At 38.6% G+C, this 19738-nt stretch overlaps 1 protein-coding gene across 1 annotated transcript in view; it reads left to right on the top strand.

Moving 5' to 3' along the window:
- The window catches only part of SLC35F1 (solute carrier family 35 member F1), a 399640-nt gene that overhangs the window by 220420 nt on the left and 159482 nt on the right, over positions 1-19738 (top strand). The window lies entirely within an intron of this gene.

The raw sequence follows: 19738 nt of genomic DNA, 5'->3' as shown, positions 1-19738 counted from the left end.
GTTTTAAACACGGGAGCTCTCACCTTTTCCACTTAATAAGTTGTGCATATTGATGCAATAACTCTAAATTTTGCATTCTGGCAATCAACAACAGTTGAATATATGCCATATTATATTATACTATATTATATTAATATTCTATACATATTATAATATCCACACACTACATACATAGAAATATATAAATATATACTGATATAAATAATGTGTATCACCGTACTGATGAATTATTTCATCTTCATGCTAAGACCAATGATCTTCTTTTCTTAGACAGGCTTTTCTAGAAATAAGTAACACCACATAAATATGGTTAAGTCTTTTGTCACAAAAACTCTATAAACTCCCTAAGTGTCAGATACATAATCCTTTATAGAATACTATATATAGTAATACTATTACTATTATAATAGTAATAGTATTTTTAGGTTCTTAAAAAATGTCATTTCTTTCCACTAAACCTAGCTTTTAGATGCATAAATGGCAACATATCTGGCTAGGAAGAAAATGAATTTCCACCTAGAACAAGTTTATAGAGAGGTTAATCATATTGATAGAATAAAATAGGCCAATTTTTACTGCAGAGAAACATTTCAGTGTGCAGAATTACCAGAGAGAAGAATGTTTTCTCTTGATTTCCATTTTGGAGTTAAATTTACAGAAAATAGCCTTCAACTCTCAAGGAAAAAGAGTTTTGATTTATTTTTCTCTTTTCCTTCTTGTAACGCAGAGCTACAGGACACTATTCTGTTATTGGTGTTATTGTTGTTGTTGTTGCTTACAGACTTTTTTTTTTTTTTAATGTCAAAAATAATGGATTCTTTGATTTACTGATAGACCGCTAAACTCCTAGAGCTGATCACATACATCTGCTCTGACCTTCCTTATCACAGTCTCTGTAACTAGGACCATGTCACTGTGGTGCTCACTGGATGCCCAGGGGCTGCATGGCATTGTCCTGTTGAAAGATCTAGTGCTCTGTGTCTTGGAAGCATTGACCTTTCTGTCCATGGAGAGCCTTCTTGGTTAACACCTGTCCATCCCTTCCCCGTGTCTTGATACCTCTCTTTCCTAATTGTCTCTGAGACCATCAAGGCAGCCTTAATGTGTCATGTGTTTGAGGATGTCCATCTATCTATCTCCTTTCTATAGAAGATGGAACACAACCCACTTTTGAAAGTTCAAATCTTTATAAAATCTGTAGTTAATAAAGATATATCAGTAAGAGGAACAGATTACCGCATCACAGAAAAAGAAGAGAGTGCCTGTGCAGGACAGCCCTTGGTACCATGTCCAAAGGTGAACTGCTTAAGGTGGGTGTTGGGCCTTAAAGAAGAATACATTGGTGGACAAGATCAAGGTCTTCTTCACAGAGAAAAGTAGTTTGGCTGCATTTTATATTCTGTTATCTCATTACTTACTATGAAATTCTCCTCCCGGCCTTTGGGACACTTGCTTTATCATCTGTCAAGTCCAGTTGGAGACAGAGAATTAGAAACGTTGGCTGTTTCCAGCTCTGATTCAGCACTCTGGGGGCATGAGAGCCAGGAGAAATGTGTTGGCCCGCAAATGAGCTGCTCACAGCAGTGCATTGTTGATGAAGGCTGGTGAGTAAATAGTGCTGAGCCCCAGAATGAGGACACATGATGCTGAGTTTAATAAATACGATCCCAAGGTGAATTTGAAGCGGAGACCTAGACCAAGGTGACTTGATGTAGGCAGCAACGTTCTGTTTGTCTCTGCTTTCTGAGTATGACCCTATGAGGCAGGCGTCTCCTGGGATGTGCAGCCAGGGACTCGAAAAATCTAATGACATATGAAAGAAAAGCCCTCCAAGGTGTACACACCTGGAGAGTGGCTCAGAACTGCAGTTTTAGAGACCTGCCATTGCTTCCCTCCATAAAGCAGCAGAAGCAAACATCAGAGTCTGTACTACTTTCTCCTCTTCCTTCCTCTTCTTCCACTTCCTCCCCCTCTTCCTACTCCTGCTCTTCCTTCTCTTCCTCCTTGTCTTCCTTTCTCTTCTTTAAGTTTTGTCTTTCATTTTGTCAAACCAGGGATTAAAATTTGAATCTTGACTTCCTCTTCTGTTACTCAATGTGAGGGATGAATTTGGAAAGCTTACTTGTTAACAGAGGTTATATATACAAAGGCTAAATCAGTAGATGGAGAAGGTCAAGTAGGTCACCTCTCTATGGGCTTCTGAGTGAACAATGCCCCTTTACTATGATGTATATTTCTAAAATAGCTATGGGCCATGCTAGGCACTTTGAGAGACATCCTGCCCCATACCCCACCTTTAGTGTATAAGCGTGCTCAGGATACAGGTTTACCAGAGAGCCATTAAAACTCAAAATAGCCACATTTCAAGGATGGCTCTTAATTACTAGCATGCGAATAAACTGAAAAGTTAATAATCCTTCTGTCCTTCAAAATTATTCTCCAGGTTATAAACTCTTTGTCAATCGTAGCCTTCTCTCTAAAATACTATTCAAGAAATGTCAAAGCTACTCGAACTATTATGTTTCTACAGCAGAAATATTGTTTATGTTGTTTAACCAAAAAAGATGCATATGAAATAAAGGGGAGGATTGAGGATTATGAAATCTCCACCTTTGGAAGTATTTGGGTGTTTGGTACCAGCCATCTGTGCTGGTTGTTGTGTAGGACCTGCCCAGGCCCTTCATTTGGCTTGGCTGCCCTGCAGGCCAGCTGAACTTCCCACTTGCCTCACAGTCCAGTTGAATTTCAGCATCTGTCCCTGCATGCACAGATTAAACACCTGCTGGCTTCTAAACTTTCTGAAGACCTTTGCTGCTCCTGGAGTGAAGGGAAGTTGGAGCTTGGACAGCACATTTGGGCAATTTCTGACACTACAACTAAATATACTGTACAAAATTCACATTCTCTCCAACACAATTCCCTCACCAATTCTCTTCCAAATATTTCTGTAGAGGGGAAATAGCATCAGGTGTAGACCACCTGTTTCACATAGTTGGGGGGTGGGAGATCTTGAATTAGATCTTACTCGTAGGTCCGGAAGCCAGATATTCATTTCTGCCAGCGATCCTGTGAAAGACTGGGCTTCCTGGGTTCCCACTCCGTGCACTGGGCTTTAGGGAAGACCAGGACGCAGAGGATCAGAAACCCTTAAGTCATTGCCATCGTGTCGATTGCAGGAATTGACATTGACAGACTGTCTCTGTTACAATGCCTTCCCCATGGTGCCCTACTGTGAGCATGCAGTATCTCCTCCCCACTGCCTGCCCTTCGCTGGCCATGCTGTACTATAAGTTAGCATTATTTTTTTTTTATAATTCTCCTGGTGTTAGCAATGGTCTACATTTACCTCAGAATACTTGTAAAGAATTCAGATGTTTCCCTACCCTTGTCTTGTGTGTAATCTATAGTTACTAACCCATTAAACACACTGTTCTATGTCTGTATTTGTTTCATCTTTGAAGAGAAGTAGATATAGAATTGTCCCCATAGTGCTGGAACATTTAACAAAGCTCATTAAAAAATACCCTCTGGTCTATTTGAGTGTCTCTATTTGAGGCTTTTAGGTCTCTATGCTAACATGCATGCCTTGATGGGAATAAAACATTTTTTTCTTCCAGTTTCTAAGTTTATTATAGTTGAATCACAGTATTTATATCTTGAAGGAATTTTTGTGCTAGTCGAGGATGGAGCCTTGTTTCTCTCGTTAATCCTTCTACTTTCATCCCTCCCCTTTTTGTTCTTAGAGACTCCCAAAGTAGTTCAGTAGTCTAGCTCTGTTTCCACTCATATAGTTTCAATAAATATTTCCGTAAATACCAAATGGGAAAATGTTTGCAGGTGTGTTCTGGGATTGTCGACTGAACCAAAAGTTTGTGTGCTAAACATGAAAGGGTGAGTTTAGTGAGAAAACTGGCTCCTTTCATCTCTGTCACTGATCCAGCTCAGACAGCATTGGGAATGCACTGAAGAGAACGCTCTGTAAGAAAACATTTTATGAAACATGTATCACAGCAGCTATCATGTTCTCTTCTTCAAAGGGCCTCATTTCTTACCTGAATGTAGATAAGCAATATCCATTCATTCATGGCTAGGTAATGTTCGCAGGTTCTTAAGCCATTCTCCTTTGATTTTTTTTTTTTTAATTTTATTTATTTATTTTTGGCTGTGTTGGGTCTTCGTTTCCGTGCGAGGGCTTTCTCTAGTGGCGGCAAGCGGGGACCACTCTTCATCACGGTGCGCGGGCCTCTCACTATTGCGGCCTCTCTTGTTGCGGAGCACAGGCTCCAGACGCGCAGGCTCAGTAGTTGTGGCTCACGGGTCTAGTTGCTCCGCGGCATGTGGGATCTTCTCAGACCAGGGCTCTAACCCGTGTCCCCTGCATTGGCAGGAAGACTCTCAACCACTGCGCCACCAGGGAAGTCCCTTCTTTGATTTTATATGTCATAGTTTTAAAAAATGAATAATTGTCATATGAATAGCTCTATTTTTCTAGATATTATTACACATCATCCTGTCTACACTTCATTCATCCTTCAGCACATAATTTAAGTGTCTTTTAGCTTTGTGAACCTTTCTTTTCTGCCCCTTCCCCCTCCTCTCAGACTTAACTTGTCACTCTCTCCCAAAGTCAAAGAAACTATAGTCCATCCCCATAATAAAAATTCCAAGCATTTCCAAAGGAGGAGGAAAAGAGGGTATTTTAGGGAAGCAAGATGCTTTACTCATGAATGACTTCTTAGCTAACCAAAATGGAAGTAAGGTTTTCCAAGGGTAGAAGAAATTGAGACCTTCTGTTCCATAGATTTACACAAAACAAATTAAATCTGACTCCAAGTTTCTTGGCTCTGGACTCAGAGGAAATTCTCTCTCAGCCATTTGGGGGAAGGGTACCCTTTCTCCATTCCCAATTCACCCCAAACCCTGGCATCCCACTATTCCCAATCCCATCCATTCCTTTAGGGCCACACAGATGACTCAGGCTGTCATGCATATCAAAACACACTGGACTACCAGTATGCATGTTTTCCGAGACTGCACTGTCCATTGGAAACCAGAAGCTTTGTGAGTTTTATGCCACCCATGGACACAGAAATCTATTCAGGCTAGGAGCCCTGGTTCCTGGGATATAGCTTCCCTAAATGGTTTGCCAAGCCAATGCACCCAGACGTCTGTGCCCTTCCCCTCCCCAGAGTGGCATGAGGAGGTAGTTCTGGGTCCATTTCACTTGTAGAACCTACCCTAGTCTTGACTCTTCCTCCAGCTTGATACTTCTGTGCCCTCCTCTCTTTAGCTCTCTGCCTTCCTTACACCTAACACAATCTGCTCCATGGGATTCAAGAAACAAATTTAGCCCTCTGTTTTTAGTCCTCTGTTTTCCTTCCCAATAGAAAGTGTTCTTACGCCAGGGAACTCAAAGCCTGAGAGGAAAAAACTATAGGGGGAAACCCACATAACTAAATGTCTCAATAAATTATTTCACTATCAACATAAAGTAAATCCTAGTCTCTTTTTAGCCACTCTTTCTGAAGTTAATGTAATATCCATCTCACCCAAGGAAGAAATGATCCAAGGTCAATCTGACCTCTTATTCACTCTTAGGGAATATATCAGCAACTGAGTCATTAAACAAAGCCCATTCTGCCTGTCTTACTCATAGAACTTCATTAGGTTTATCTAAAATGTGCTTGAAAAATAATCTAATTTATCTTGCTCCAAGTAATTTAATTAGAATTCAATTAAATTCAGCAGAATGCATACATCATTTTAGATGTTGCACCTTGATTCATTTTATTTGCTATTTTTACTTTAAAGATGTAGTGAAGTTATTTAGCCCTGCAGTAGTCTATCTAAAGTAATCCATTTCATACATAAACTAACTAGTCCTCAGGAGCACTAAGGGAGACAAAATGTGTCCATCATTATGCATGCCACACACAACTCATTTGAATTTAATCTCTTTGGCAGACTGTGTGCTGAGGAGACAGGTACTTCAGGTATCAGTTCACTTACACTTCCAAAACCAAGACCTTTTTAGCCCCTCCCTTGTTTTCCATCTGACACACACACACGTAAATAGATCAATAAAGGAAAAGAAATGATATTCAGACTCTATTCAAATCACCTTCACAGTCACTATTAAAACTTTAAGGTGTCAATCCAAAAGCACAAGCAACAAAAGCAAAAATAAACAAGCGGGACTACATCACACTAAAAAGCTTTTGCAAAGCAAAGGAAACAGTCAACAAAATGAAAAGGCAATCTGCAGAACAGGAGAAAATATTTGCAAATCGTATATCTAATAAAGGGGGTTAATATCCAAAATATCGATATATAAGAAACTCATACAACTCAGCAGTAAAAAAAAAACAAAAAACCCAATTTTTAAAAAATGAGCAAAGGACCTGAATAGACAGTTTTTCAAAGAAGACAGACAAATGGTCAAGAGGTATATGAAAAGCTGCTCAACATTATTAATCGTGGAGGAAATGCAAATCCAAGCACAGTGAGATATCACCTCACACCTGTTTGGATGTCTATTACCAAAAAGATAAGAGATCACAAGTGTTGGCAAGGATGTAGAGAAAAGGGAACCCTTGTACACTGTTGATAGGAATGTAACTTGGTACCTTCATTGTGGAAAACAATATGACAATATGGAGGTTCCTTAAGAAATTAAAAATAGAACTCCCATATGACTCAGTAATCCCACTTTTGGGTATATATCCAAAGGAAATGAAATTAGTATCTCAAAGATATATCTGCACTCACATGTTCATTGCAGCATTATTCACAATAGCCACACTATATATATATATATATATATATATATATATATATATAAATATATATAAATATAAATATAAATAAATATATATATATATATATATAAAATGGAATATTGTTGAGCCATAGAAAAAGAAGGAAATCTTGCCATTTGTGACAACACAGATGAACGTGGAGGACATTATGCTAGGTGAAAAAAACCAGACAGAGAAAGACACATACTGTACGACTTCACAGATAAGTGAAATTTTAAAAAGCTGAAGTCATAAAACCAGAGAGTAGAATAGTGGTTGCCAGGCACTGGAGGGTGGGGGAAATGGGGAGATGTTGGTCAAAGGGTAGAAACTCTCAGTTATAAGACGCATAAGGTCTGGGGACCTAATGCACAGCATGGTGATTATAGTTAATACTGTACTTATACTTGAAACTTGCTAAGAGAGTAGATCTTAAGTGTTCTCATTACACACACAAAAAGGGTAACTGTGGGGTGGTGGATATGTTTAATTAACTTGATAGTGGTAATCATTTCACAGTGTATACATAGGTTAAATCATCAAGTTATATACACCTTTAAAAAATCACATCGTAGAACCAAAATATATACAATTTTTATTTGTCAATCATACCTCAATAAAACTGGGGGGAAAAGCAAAAACAAAAACAAAACGTTAGATTTTCAGGAGAACCAGTGATGGCGTTTGAAACTCTCTTCTTTAGGGATACTGTGGGTTCAAAATACTAAAGTGTCGGGAAATTGTTTTTCTGTTGAGTAGACATGCCATACTGGGATACAATTGGTCTTACTAACACAGTGTTAAAGGACCTGGGCCCACGTGGGTCCTATATAAGCAACACCGGAAGAACGCCGACTTAACTCATTTTCCAGGAAGAGAGCCATAGTGCTGTATGTTGGGTTTTTGGGGGCCGGGATAATATAGCAGAAATCCTCCAAGGCTATAAGCTTCTGTAATTTAAAAACAAAGGGGGATAACAAGTGTCTTTTTCCTATATTTCCTTGACCCCAAATTGCTTATAGGTGAGGCATTCTCAAGCAGACGGTGAGCCCTCTGCCCTCTTGGTTTACCAGTGTGCTGGAGCTGTGGTAATGCCTCAGCATTGCTCAAGAAGTTAGGCTGGAGGAGAGGTGGGGAGATAGGAAATACGCCTTTAGCAAAAAAAAAAAAAAAAAAAAAAAAAAAAAAAAAAAAAAATTGTTAGAATTAAAATTAGAGTGTTTGTTTTTAGCTCTTGAAGTTTTACTTAATTTCCCTGTTAGTGGAACTTTAAAAAACGGAATGAGGCCATTCCCTATTTTTTTTTTTTTTAATTTTAAAGGCAAAACCTTAACATCAAAATCTTAACATTGTCTTCTTTCATATTTTGCCACATACTCATTGGATGACCTCTGTGCCTTGGACAATTTGGAAACATCTAAGTGACACAGGTGAGCTAGGTGAAATGTGTCAAAGATCTGAAACTGCTTGGATATCCCCAAATCTGGAAAAGGAAGGAAAGGTGGTTTGTAAATGGTTTCTGTTGGAGACAGTAAGTGACTGCTTTCCCCAGCAGTCTCTGTTGTAAAAGGGCCAACCAGACTGAAGCAGTGTTGAAGGTTTCAAAACACCTCGCCTTGTCCCTTCCCACCCTGGGGACTGGATTTCACCAAAGCCAGTGTCTCAGAGCACATTTGGTACCTTCAACAGCATTTCACAATGAGCTCAAGGAGGAGAACGTGAGTGTGCAATTTATGTTTACATAAGTGACCCTTCATTTTTCTTTTCTTCCTTGTTCTTAAAGAACACGACTTGAGGGCCTGAGGCTGGTTTTCAGTCATAGCCTCGGCAGCTACTTTACTTATAAGAATAGGTTAATCTCTTTTATATAAAACATGAATTTAATGAGAAGGCTCATTTTCAGAATAAAAATCGCTATGGCACCATTGGTTTGTAATCTGCCTGATATTTTTTTTTGGCCTGCTGTGTTTACCATAATGCTTAGTCTTAGCACCTTTTGAAAAGTTGGAACATTGTGTACCTTATGAACCAACCTGAGTTGTCTTTGAACAAATTCATCAATTTAATATTGTTATTTTTTTCTTTTTCCACCAGCCCCCACTCCTGCCTCAAGTCTTAAAAATTTAAAAATCTTCCTTTGATTGCCTGGCCTCAGGAGGTCCTCCCGCTACCCCTCACCCCCAATTCTGTCCTCTTCCATCTTAAAGGCAGCTGAGAACCTTTTGGTATTTCCCATTTAAGGACATCCCTTCCTTCTGATCTTCTAATTGCCTTTTCCTCTTTTAACCCTGAAGCAGGAGTGGCAATAATAGATTTTTTTTTATTAGAATCATCCCTACAATAGAAATTTCAACAGGTCAAATCTCTTAAATATATAACATTTAATTATAGTAAATAGCCAATGTTCACTCTTCCAGAAGACCTTTTCCTCTAGAATAAATTTTGTCTAGCCCATGTTGCAGAAATTGGATTTTGATGTAATTTTGAGTTATTTTTCATGGTAGTGTGTCAGAAGTACTGAGATAAAATTACTCCTTTACTCTCAGATCCTTGTGATGGGGCAATTGGAGTCATCTTTTGATGCAAAGAATGAGGTGGAAAATGTCAGCTAGTCTCCACTCAGAGAATCTTCTTATGACTTGAAAGCAAAAGCCAGATATATTTGTCTTCTAAAATGAGGCATGGCTTCCCTATTTATTTATCCTGAGTTCCCTGTTAAGTTCTTCCAAGTAAAAGGCATAATTGATGATCTCAGTTGATTATACATTTTTCAAGCAGGTTTTAATTGTGTGTGGAGAAGTTCAGCACTTAGTGGAATCTAATTTTCCCAATTTGCTCTCCTTCAAATACCCTACACTTCATGCATACAAATTTGGTAAATATGTGATAAAATAATGGAATTTGACATGGGTCTTTATTTTTAAAGAAAGTGAGTCACCAGTCCACTTGTACTTTCTTTGTTTTTATTTATTCAATAGATTTTAAAGTTAAATGTTTGCCATTTGGCCTTAGGGTTCACTAACATAATTCAAAATGCAAAGTTAAAAACATTTTGTAATGAAAAATGTCAAAGTCATTTAAAAATTCATCAAGAAAGAAGACAGCAACACAGCTGGCCTAAAATGTAGTCATCTCTTTCCTAATCTCCAAGAAGATATTAGCAAGTGTGAGAATTCAAGTCAGAAATTCCTATTTAAAACTAAGATCTGTTAGTTTCATAATAGTCATGTCAGGTAAGACTCTTTAAAAATTCCTCATTTGCTTTTTTTTTTTTGCTTTCCTTCCCCAACTTATGAAGAGCAGGAATCCTTTAAACTTTCCATATTTAGGAATAAATTAATTAGTCAGAACTTGAGGAAATAAATCTGGGATGCATGTTAGCAATATTTTCTCAATGTATCAATGCAATCATATAGATATATTTAAGTAATCAATAAGGGTGTTTGGTACTTATGAAGTGTGCTAAAATGTAATAAGAGCTATTATTCTGAGTATTTATCATGAACCAGATACTATAGTAGGAAGTTTATATCAACTGTCTCATTTAGTCCTCATGACAGCCCTGAGAGATATGTATTTTTATCCCTATTTTATAGATGAAGAAAATAGCTGAGTCTCAGCTAGTTAGTGGCAGAGTCAAGATCCAAATCCAGATCTATCCATTTCAAAACATATTCTTATTTTATGACACCATGGTGGTTCTCTGGAGGAAGATGACAAAAGTTTTAACCTTACAAGCTAAGAATTAAAAATATATCTTTAAATCAGTTGTCTCCAAAGTGAGAGTACACATCTCAGGGGAAAATACAAGTTGATCCCCTGGAATCCAGGAAGAAAATATTATCATTAGTTTATATGTGGGGAAAAAAAGGAAAAGAATTAAGCTTGACTAATTTTTAACATATAAATTGACCCTGGTGCAATTTCTTAATTTGTAGATCAGATGGTTGCAACTTTATTTTTTAACTGCTGTGTAATTTTTTCTTTTCTTTATCTTTTTTCCTTACCTGTTTTATTCCTACCTCCCTTCTTTCTCTTTCTTTCTTTTTGGTAACAGCTTTATTGAGATATTATGTAATTCACATACCATACAATTCATCTATTTAAAGTGTAAAATTCAGTGTTTTTTAGAATATTAGTATTTAGTATACAGATATGTGCAACTAACACCACAGTCATTTTAGAACATTTCATCACCTCAAAAAGAAACCCCCTACCCTTTAATTATCACCTCCTGATCTCCCCATCCCCCTAGCCCTCAGCAACAAGCTATCTACTTTCTGTCTCTGTAGATTTGCCAGTTCTGGACATGTCATATAAGTGGAATCATGTAAACTGTGGTATTTTGTCACTGGTTTCTTTGGATGATTGACTCCTTTAAGGTGTATGAGGTTCTTTGACAGACGAGTGGCTGTCCTGCTGTCAGAGGGGGTTCATAGTAGCCAGTTTATGTGAGTGTCTGGTTAAAGGATTTAGCAATTGTATCATCTCAGTAACTAAGCTTCACAAAGAGGATTGTTGCCTTAAAAATGATGCCTACACAAAAGCTGAGAGTCAGAGGTAATACCACAATGTACCATAAATAAATAACCAAAAAAAGTGCTCAGTTGAAACTTCTCTTATTCTTAATCTGACCTTTCTCCATCAGCCATGTGCCAAAGTAAAACAAACACAGTGAAATCTAATCACATGTAACAAAAATATTAGCTACAATTTGTAATTGTCAATAAGACAATTTATAAGACAAAATATGCATTTGCTTCTACTTTCATTAAGGGTGGACTTTGCTCTAAGTATACAGTGTGCCTTAAGATATTACCTGACATATTGTTAGCAAGCAGTTAAAAAACTAAGCAACCATAACATAAAAATAACTTCTGCAATTTGTGGGGGGAGGGAAGGGAGTTATGCTCAATGTCATACAACCCATCACTTTTTAAAAAATTCCATTAAATATAATAATCATTGTTTAGCCTCAATTGGTATTTCTTATTTATTAATAAATGATCAAAATCCTTATATCAATACTAGAGAAATTCCTCTTCTTATCACTGTAAAGACAGCTATATTACACAAGAAAAACAAGATGGCAACATTCTGCAAATAATATTGAAAGATGCATAAAAAGCTATGCTGAAGATTTGAAGAAGCTAGTGTTAAAAGCCTGCAGCTTTGCAATGCTGAGATGAAAGTACAGATGTATCTAGCATGCCTCCGTTAGAGGTGGATTTACCATGAAGCTAATGGAGTTTCAGGATGCCAGACTTGCACAGAGACATCTGGTTCTTCGATCTGGCTCCTTATTGAAACTTTTACCCCATAATACAAGCAGGATTTGGATCTGACTAATGGAATGAGCAGAGAAATTTGGGAATGTTATGGCAGAAGCTTACTTCGTTTCCCTTGCTCAGAAATTCCAAAGAACAATTCTTACTGAATTAAAACACTACCCTACACTTTAGGGTCATCTGCTTCTTACCTCTCTTCACCCATCTCTGCTATTATTATGATTCTCACTGGCCAGCCCAGTGATTCTGCGTGTCAGTCTCTGCTTCTGAGACAGCACAGCATTCTTTTTTCCTGGAATGATATGCCACCTTCAAAATACCAAGTTAACTCTCTTCCATTATTTAAAACAAGCAAACCTGACTCAAAACTCTGCTCTCCACGAAACCTTTCCATATTTGCTTTGCCCAATTTTTAAAAAAAATTTATTGGAGTATAGTTGATTTACAGTGTTGTGTTAGTTTCTGCTGTACAGCAAAGCAAATCCATTATACATATACATATATCCACTCTTTTTTTAGATTCTGTTCCCATATCGGTCATTACAGAGTATTGAGTAGAGTTCCCTGTGCTATACAGTAGGTCCTTATTAGTTATCTGTTTTACATAGTAGTGTGTATATGTCAGATTGGGACTGACATACGCTCTGCCTAATTTTAAAGACTGAAATTATCTCTGATAACTTCTAGCAATTTTATATAGACATACTGGAGTACATGGGTATTTTTATGTTCTCTATGCAGGTAAAGTAGCTTCATTTATTTAAGTTCCATGCCCCTCCACGCTTCTTGGAGGCAGGGACCAAGCATCCCTTCCTCATAACCTGTACCCAGCAGGCCTTGGCAAATGCTACTGACTGATCTCTTTCTCTGCAGTTAATCCCCAAACCTGCAGAGTGTGTGCATAATAAACGAGTAAACATTGCTGCTAACTCAGCTACCAATGAGCTTAATCAAATACACAGAAGAAATAGACTTTAAGATCGAAGATACCAATTTCAAGAGTTAATGATTACACATCAGCGTCTTCTAAAAGTAAGTCAGAATTACAGAGTAGAAGGAAATGTAGAGCTCATTATCTTTGCTTGAATTCCCCAGAAAGCAGAGCCTTAAGTGCCGCTACTTTATTTAGGACTGCAATCCCAGGGAGCAGGAGTGAGGAAGGGAAGGAGGGAGAGAAGTTCTGGGGCACTGAGTACCCAACAGAGCACCTTGTGAGGCAGGACCATCTTCAGAGAACCTGCAGAAGTGACTGCTTCTCGGGACAGTCTGCCAGGGGGAGGGCCAGGGGGAGAGGAAGAAGAAGAATCTATCTGTCTGCTTTAGTTTTCTATTGCTCAAGTGCAATAATTCCCCGGCACCTCCCAGTTGCTGATGAGTGGGCACCCAATAGGTTCCCACAAGGTCCGGCCTTCAGCATCAACCTGGAATCTCCAGGATAGAAGGCACAAGGCACACGGAATGGGCATGACGCCCGGGGCCACTGGGCTGTGCCCACACCGTTTTGGTTGCAGTCTATTCACAGTCTGTCATGGCAGCCACCACTGGAGCTAGGATACCTTGGAGATAGTGAGACCAAGAAGATTTGAAGGGGAGCATAAGTATCTTAGACACTCATCAATGAAAATATCCTTACTTTACACGAAGGAATGCAAGCCCAAAGTTGGAGATGCGCAGGATCGTGGAGCTTAATCAACGGAACTCAAGAGCCAGGGGCTTCTAACTCCCTATTTGGTGCTTTTCACTCTGCTGTCCCACTTCTCTAGACAAACAACATCTAGTATACATGCACATCTGTGACTCATCCTCTCACACCAGAGTTTCAAATGTCTCCTACACTTACTACCTCATGGACTCAGTGGAATATTGTTTACGAGGGCTTCCTTGTGGCTTACTTGGTTCCCTCTAAAAAACAAAAACAAAAGAAACAGATACCACAGAACCAGAGAACAGGTTAAATTCCATGAATACAGAATCTGAGGCAAAGAAACTCCAATGAATGTTAAACCTCTGGAGATGTGTATTTGCTTCTTGCCTAATCTCCTTACATAGAAGTCTAATTAATACTTAAATGGAATATAGCCTTTCAGCAAAGATCTTCAAGAAGCTAATGTCCTAACTTCTGAAAACAGCAATCTTGTCAGAGAACATAGTAGAACACATTCTTCCCATGTTCAAGTGGTATTGTGTTTAGTCAAGGCAGTATACGTGTTATTTATGTACGTTCATCTGAATTCATATGCTGATTCAGATCTGACATGATTTGCCTGAGAATAGTTAACAGAATGAAGATGTCTCTGCAGAAAGTTTGATGTGCTGTCCTTCAAGATGATGATGGAATTGTTTCACTCTCATACCAAAGAATTACAAAGCAATACGATTATGTAACTCTATGCTGAAATTTTTCATACCTCTTTAAAAGAATGTATTCTTATAACTAAGGGAAGAAAATGAGATTCAACTTATGTTTTATATTAAATCTTATTATTTTGAATATCTACTTTGTAAAACACAAGTTTATTCACAAGATTCTAACGTCTATTTCTTTAACAGAGCAGAGCGCTTGTGGTAATGGTTTATGTCGGTCTTTATGAATACAAGCTCTATTATAACAGGTATTCAGCTTCCAGCAGCACTTTTTCCTGAGACTCATACATTTTTCATTGTCTAGTCATTCTGAATTTAAAGTAGATAGGATGTCCTTTTAAATGCATAAACAAAGATGAAAATGTGTATCATAGTCTCTTCTCCATTTCTGCTGCTAAAATTATAGGAACTCTGTATCCTATGTTAGAATGCATCTGGTGTGCTATTCTATAAACTACATGACTAGCCAACAGCTCCCAGTATAAAATTCCACCCGGCACCGTATTTAGCATCATTTTTGCAAGATAGGACCTTATCAGGCTTGTTCAGAAATGCACCAGAGAAGAGTTTATTAATCTCAGTGTCTAACTGGCAGAAGGAATACAGTGAAAATGAGATGTTTTTTGTCTTTCAGAGCTAGTAGTTTTTCAAGATAAGATAAGCAGCCATCTTTCAAATCTTCCGATCTTTTTCATTTGTAGATATTTTTTCACTTGTAAATTTGCTCATTCATTCATTCTGTATTTATTGAGCATCTATTTCCTTCCCATTCAGGAGTCCTCAACGCACCAGGAATATAGAAATGACTAGAATACCTTCCCTTCTTTTCAGGAACTCATGAGTCATACAGCGTGGTGAGCACAAGTAGAGATAGGAACATACAGAGGAGGACACTTAACTCAGCCTTAGCGAGCAAGGCGCAGCCAAGGGGAGGCTTCCTGGAGAAGATGGTACCTTAAGTTCATGAAGAATTAAGTGAAGGGACCACAGATCTACTATAGTGGTTAGTGTGGGAAAAAATTGTTAGGAGGGAAAAGGTGACAGTAAATGAACTGAAAAGATCCTTAGGCAGAGACAGTGGTAGGAAGACATTCTGAGACACAGATTACCAAAAGGATTTGCTCTCTGCTGAAAAAGAACAAAGGAGAATCTGATGAGGGGAAGATGGTGGGGCAGTGGAGAGGAGTGGGAGTGGAATCAGCCGAGTGTCAACATCTAGGTTTATTTATATTTTTATTTATTTTGCTTTGGTGATTCTAGTAACTTAGCTCAGATATGCAGACTTGCAACAGCTCCAGTACTAGCTCCCTTCACTTGGGAAAGGACTGGTGAACTAATCTGATAAAAGGTCCCTTCCATTCCTTCCTGTTTTACAAGTCATGTTTATTAGCATGATGGATAAAACCATAATGTGCGTTTTGTATCAAATCATACCAGCAGCAGCTGAATGACACGGCCACTAATTAAAAGCAGAAATTGGATACAGCAGATTTGCTGTTTTGTTTGGATGAAGAAGCAAGAATAAGCTTGTGTTGACCTCTGTTGAAAGGCACACATTACAGATGTCTTGGTGGAAGAGTTTTCATCAGTCAGTTGGGACGACTTGTTTTGTCTTCACCTTCCCCAGAATATTTCTGGAAACCAGCCACTTAGGTTTAGCACTGTGTTCTGTGCCCTCTGTGAGGGAAAATAGTATTTTTTTGGCAGCATAATGATGGTGTAACATAGTAATTAGGAAGTTGGGATTTGGAATCATATGACTTAGTTTCTATCCAAATCTTCTTCCTGCTGGCTCTGTGACCTTGGGCTGGCTGCTTAACCTCTCTAAGCATCAGTTTACTTATCTATCAAATGGAACCATAACAATATCTGCCTTGTAAAGTTATTATGAGGGTTAAATAAGACAGAATGTATAAATCTAAGCCTAGGACTCGGCACATAGTAAGAACTTATTAAATATGAATTATTATTGATATTTCATCTTAACTGGGTCCATTCTGTAGTAAGTTACTTGGGAACTAAGCTCCAAAATCTTGGTTTGGTAGTTCCCCAGTGACAAAGACTATGTCTTATTCATCTTTGCATACATAGTGCCTGGCATGTGAAGGCTGTTTTACAGTATTCAACATATTGGCACATATACATCAGAAGTACTAAAAATTTTTTTCTCTTATGTAAGCACTCTGTCATTTTTTGTGGCTTGATTTTGTTCAGGATATTGCCAAGGTTTCAAATACCATGGTTGTAACTTAAGCAGTTGTAGGAATTACCACATCCTAGCAGTAGTCGTTGACCTTCTTTTCCCAAGGAGACACGCTCCATACACAGCATTCTCCAGCGGACATACTCAGCACCAGGACCCACTCTCTGGTATATGAGCTGTAACTCTCCCCACTTCTCTTTCACTTAAGGATGTAAGTTATTATGCAAGTAAGAGTGACCCAATGAAAGGATAATCATGAATCCACTCTAAATTATTTTTAATCATTTTAAACATTATTATTTTAGCTATTTTTGTTATTTTTATGTTATATAGTGACTAGATCAAACTTCTTCAAAGGATTCTTTGAATTCTTTAAAATTCTTCAAAGTCAGCACCTTTATTTCTCACCACTTCTGTCCAATTAGTCACCACTAACTATCCCTTCTGTGAAATTCTCTGTTCCCTTTGTTTCCATGATACCAAGTGTTGCTCTGGTACTCTCCACACAGCCAAAAGTGGTCTTTCAAAGGCTGGCAGTGACTACAAATCATCTTTTGTCAGTCCTCATTCTTCATGCCCTCTAAGCAACATTCAATATTACAACTGTTCCCTCCACGAAAGTCTCTGTTCCCTTGGTTTCCTTGACATAAAGAACTATCTTGGTTCTTTGACTTCTGACTCCAATGATGTGCCTCTTCTGACTCCAATGATATGCCTCTTCTTTCTTCCCTAACCCCAATCTGGGGATTCTCCAAAGACTTCCTAGGCCTTCTTATTTTCTTTCCTCTTCTTCCTTCCATGTTGTTAGCATCCGTTTCCAGTACTTTAGCCACCACTCTTATATGTAAAACTTCCACATATTTTTCTCCTGGTTGACCTCCCTATCCAACTCTGATCCCATGATTCTAATACTGCTGGATCATTTGGAAGTTCATTTGGCAGCTCAAATTCAATATACTAAAAATGTTTGTTATCTTTACACTAAAACCAACTCCTTATCATGGTTTTTGTTAGTGGATATCACACTTCTCTTAGGTTGGCTTAAAAACCTTTGAGTTAAATCTAGTACTTCTCTTTACTTCTGCTTTTCTTTCTTCTTTTTTTTTAAATCATCCTTTCATTTCAACAAAACTCTTCAGTGTTGCCTAGTTCTACCTCTGCACTGTCTTGAAGCTCTCCATTTTCTACTTCCTCTGAATGGTATTGCCCAGCTGTAAATATAGTGAAGAACATTACACCAATATCACAGTAAAAACAATAATTGTAGTACAATGATATAGAAGTAAAGGAGATACATCCCAGGGAAGAGAGGGCAGAGGAGACTTTTTAAAGGGGGTAACATAACGTGTGAGCCAAATCTTGAAAGATGAATAAGAGTCAGACTGACACGTCGGGATGAACATTCTGGAAATAATAATGTGAGAAGGAATGCCAACAAAGAAGACCATGACTCATTGTTGAAGTGCAAGTAGCTCTGTAGGTCTGGAGCTCTGGCTTCATGGGGGAATAAAGTGGGGAAACAGGAGGCAGAGCTTTGCGGTAGTAGGAGTGGAGGGAGGGTATTGAGAGCCTTGTTTCAGTATCTGCTGCTGCATAACAAACCACCCCAAACTTCATGCCCTAAAACAACACAACCATTGATTATTTCTCACAGTTCTCCAACTGGGCAGCAATCACTGGGGATGGTTCATCTCTGCTCCACATGACTCAGGTTGGCACTGCTCCACTGGGGCCAGAGGATCCACAGTCCTCACTCACATGTCTGGTACTTCAGCTGAGGTGGCAGTGGTTGGCTGGGTCTCTCTTCTTCTTTTCACACAGCCTCTCAATATTCAGTAGTCTAACTCTGGTTCATTACATGGAAGCTGTATCCTAAGAGGGCAGAAAATGGAAGCCGCAGAGCTTCTTAAGGTTTAGGACCAGAAGTCACATGACATCTCTCCCCCTACCTTCTATTGGTCAAAGCAAGTCACAAAGGAAAAGGAAAATAGACCCCACCTCCCTTTGGGAGGAGCAGCATGAATATAGAGGGATGTGAGGAAATGTTGGCAGACATCTTTGTAGATAGTGTAACATAGGCCTTATAGATCACTGCATTCTGTAGGGTACCATCTATAGGGTATCATCTATAGGGTAGGATTTTAAGCAACAGACTGACATTTTAAACTTACATGTTTAAAAATATTGCTTTGACTCTTTTGACACCTTTACGAAGATTGAATTGAAGGGTCGGGGCCAGTACCTGGAAACAGAGCAATCTACCCATCTACCAACGCAGCCTCTGCCAATATGTTACAGGCTAACCTCTGCAGAGTCTTTTTCATAGGTCCACATGCATTGCCACAATTTTTCCTCCTCATGGAAGCAAATGGAATGAGTGATGGATGCCTTTTTTAAAAAGAAGGATACCACCAAGGTATCCACCCAGAACCCTGCCCAGGGGCCCAGTGCCCCTTCCAGAAAGATGGATTCACATCTGCCATGGGGGAGGGAATATGCAATGCTGCAGATGCTCTGCCTAATGCTTTTCTGTTTAGAAATACTACTCTTTGCTTATTTTATGTTGCTTTTTCTTTAAATAAATAAACCAGGAAAGTCAGATGAGACTCCTGGGGAGAGCAGAAGTTTACTTTGCAGAAGCCAGGGGCTTGTCCTGTGTCAGAGCGTACAGGTGGATGTAACCATAAAGCCCACATGGGCGTTTTATTTCTATGCAAAGTGAACCGTTTGACTCTTGCCTGTAATCTCCACTACAGTGGTCTGTAGGGCCAGTGCCTATAAAAAAAGCCATAGAAAATATTCACAGAATTTGAAATGTCTTATTGTACCACCTCAGTCACTAAATTTCCTTCATGAATGAGAGTTTTAATGTGTCAGCAACTGCGACTTGAGCAGAGGAGAGCAGAGACTAGTTCTTATTAGTGCTTGTTAGAACAAACTGTTCAATATCTGGGAATGGAGAGGAGATAGTCCTTTTAGATTATCAGGGGTTTGTATAGCCCCTTTACCTAAGTGTTCCTAGAGCCAAGATTTCGGTCTATGAAGAAAAAAGTCTCCATTTTTTGGTACAAGAACCTGAGGACAAG

The sequence above is a fragment of the Balaenoptera musculus genome, chromosome 12, assembly GCF_009873245.2.
Source record: "Balaenoptera musculus isolate JJ_BM4_2016_0621 chromosome 12, mBalMus1.pri.v3, whole genome shotgun sequence".
NCBI lineage: Eukaryota > Metazoa > Chordata > Mammalia > Artiodactyla > Balaenopteridae > Balaenoptera > Balaenoptera musculus.
The sequence above is the reverse complement of the archived record's forward strand: the minus strand, read 5'-3'. Positions and strand labels throughout refer to the sequence as shown.